The 3,031-nt window shown below is 49.6% G+C and overlaps 1 protein-coding gene across 1 annotated transcript in view; it reads left to right on the top strand.

Annotated features, from left to right (window-relative positions):
- The window catches only part of FRMPD1 (FERM and PDZ domain containing 1), a 108,141-nt gene continuing 105,110 nt past the window's right edge, over positions 1–3,031 (top strand). The window contains exon 1 of the mRNA XM_010847084.1: positions 1–78. The gene's annotated coding sequence lies outside the window, so the exon portion shown is untranslated. The remainder of the gene's footprint in view (positions 79–3,031) is intronic.

Below are 3,031 nucleotides of genomic sequence, written 5' to 3'. Positions count from 1 at the left end.
GCCGCCGGGCGGGGCCGCCCCTAGCCGAGAGCGTCAGCCCGCCAGGTCCGCGTCCGCGCGGGCGGCGCTTCCTTGCAGGTAAGGGCGAGGTCCCGGCGCCGCAAAGTTTTGGGGGGGACTGCAGGTCCCTACGCCCCGGGCCTGCGCCTCCGGGAGCTACAGACTGCCTGCCCCCGCAGCTTCCTCCGCGCCGCCCTCCGCCGTGCGCTCCGCTTGCACCACCGGCCCCTGGTGACCCGCGCCCGCCTCCAGTCCTAGAGCCCCCACTCCTGGCGGGGGGCGCGCGTCCCGGTCTCGCTCAGGGCCTGCGGTCGTTAAATCTTAACACAGTATCAATGTATTGCTTAAGTTTTCGAGATCTGCATGGCATAGTGCAAAAGAGCGGCAAACCGGGCGACCTGAGTTCAAGTGCGCCCACGGCCAGCGGCCAACTTTCTGAGTGACCGCAGACCAACTCGCCCTACCCCGTCGCTACGGCCACACCTGGACCGGGAGGGGTTTGCCAGGGGCGATCACCTGAAGCGTCCTGCCTTATTGCCACTTAGTGAGTCGCGGGGCACCCCTGAGTGTCTCAGTTCCACAGCTCCTTGGGGGTGTAGAGAAATGTTGGGACCTTACAGAAGTCAATCTCAGGGGTCAAGTTGCTAACCTGCAGCAGCTCTGGCTGAGCTTTAGGAGGAGTGTTGAGTCAGCCTTTGGAAATAGCGGATGCTCTCAGGGCGGGGAGCCAGGGGGCCCCTGGCTTCTGGTGGCTGCTCTGCCATTCACTGACTATGTGACCTTGGGCAAGTACCCCCTACCAGTTTTGCCACCCATAAAAAGGTGGGGGCAGGTGTTGAGTTCACTAGCTGATCGTTGAGATCCTTCGGCTATAAACCTGATGAAGTGAAATCTCCTGGTCTCTGTATTTGGGGAGGGACTATTTCACCAGGAATCCACACAGCACTTGCAAATAGGCGTTTAGGAAATAAAGGAGACATTGGCAGTTTGTTTCGAGTCCTGAAATAGACATTGTAAGGATTGGTGAATGCTCACCTTTCCCCCTTCAGAGCTTTGGACCATCATAAAATATTTAAGGGCATAATGATTTGTTTTCAAAGTGGCTTGTAGATCAGGAAGCATTTCTGTTTGTGAGTCTGTTATTTTAGTAAAAACCTCAAATAGTTGTGTGGGGAAAAAATAATTCACTGATCTAAGGGTCCTAACATAGAGGCCAGCATCTCCTAGTTTCTAGTCTAAAGCCACAGACTAAGATGTTTTCCAATCAAGACAATTTGAAATCACTTATAGACCAGATATCCTTTGGTGGATGTTCAACATAGCTGTGATTGGAGAGGCCAACAGTTAGGCAAGTGCGTATTTTCCAGGACAAGTGAGTTCTGGTGCATCCACAGCAGAACAAACTCAAGGTGGCTAACTGTGACATCCTAGCAGTTGAACTTTGTCCTTTGCCCAGTCTCTTACCAACACCACCCACCCCCCATCTCCTGCTTGTGCTGCAATTAGTGACTCCCCAGTGTGTGGGTGAAATCCATTACTATGAAAGGATTCTTATGGAAGTGATTTTATTATTTGATTTCCTTCCTAGACTTCCCGGTTTTAAGTTTCAAGCTTTATGAAATCAGAGGACTAATGAGAGTGTGTTTTGGGACTGGAGCAGGAAAATGGCAGAATTGTGGCACATAAATCATAAATTTGCCTTTCCTGAACAATACTCTGTAATTGAAGCTAATTTGTTCAGAGCCTTCGATCTCTCAGATGCCTTCCAGTGCCACCAGTCTTTCCCCTCTTCATTTTTCAGTGGTTCAGCAAGAACTTTCTCAACTCATTCTGGAGGAAACAAAGAGGTAAAATACTGATGGGCTCTACCCTCAAGGAGCTCAGATTTTAGTGAGAAATAAAGAGAAATAGCACAGGGCATTCTGGGAGCTAAACCCTGGGACCTCTGGGAATGCCATGGGGAGTGAATTCTAACTGGGGAGACTGGGGACATGCACACCATGGAAAGTGGAAGGAAGAAGAGGATTCAACAGGTGGTGAAAAGTGGAAAGACCACTTTAGATCACAGCACTAGAATGAGCAAAGATACACAGGTAGGAAAGCACAGGGCCCAGACAAAGAACAGCAAGTCTGGTGGAAGCACAAGAGAGGGCAGAATGCCTCAGAGCAGAGGACAGTGGAAAGTGATTCAGAAGGCACTGACCCTGGGCTGGGATCCACACTGGTCTGGGGATGTTGGACCTCTGAGCCTCACTTTTCTCCTTTTTCAAAGGGGAATAATAATAATTCCAGACTCACAGGGTTAAATGAGGTCTTGTGTGTAAAAGTGTCTAACAGAGTGTTTGCGTACAATGAGTGTTTGATAAGTTAGTTCCTTTTAATAGCAGATTCATAGGCAAGTTCCCTAAATGTTGGAGTATGTAAATAGTACTTTTGTTTTAGCAATCTGTGTTGTGTTAGAGGGCTTCCCTAATAGCTCAGTTGGTAAAGAATCTGCCTGCAATGCAGGAGACCTGGGTTCGTTCTGTGGGTTGGGAAGATCCCTTGGAGAAGGGAAAAGCTACCCACTCCAGTATTCCGGCATGGAGAATTCCACGAACTGTATAATTCATGGGGTTGCAAAGAGTTGGACATGACTGAGAGACTTTCACTTTCACTTTTCGTTGTGTTAGAACCCCTCCACCAGGACGGAGTTCCTATGACAGTGTGATTTGTATTCAAGATGCCTCCTGATTGAAGGTGTGGGGGCTTTTTGTTCTTTGGAGGTTGCTTGGACCATAACTGACATCAACAGCAGCCAGTGACCTGCAAGTACTGTTCAGTGGTGGAAGGCTACAGAGGGATAAATTGGAAGATGGAATCTCTGCCTCCCACAAGCTTATCATTAGTGCTCAAGGACCTGGGTTTGGGGGACTTGACTGCCAGACACAGTTATAAATAGATCAGTCTTGTCCATATATACTGGGAACTGGGTGCCTGCTCTCATCTGCCTAGTGTAGGGAGGGGCATTTGTAGTAGCCAAGGAAGAAGA

Source organism: Bison bison, unplaced genomic scaffold (genome assembly GCF_000754665.1).
Source record: "Bison bison bison isolate TAMUID 2011002044 unplaced genomic scaffold, Bison_UMD1.0 scf7180017864243, whole genome shotgun sequence".
NCBI classification, from domain to species: Eukaryota; Metazoa; Chordata; class Mammalia; order Artiodactyla; family Bovidae; genus Bison; species Bison bison.
Note: the sequence above shows the minus strand (reverse complement) of the source record. Positions and strands in the feature narration are given on the sequence as shown.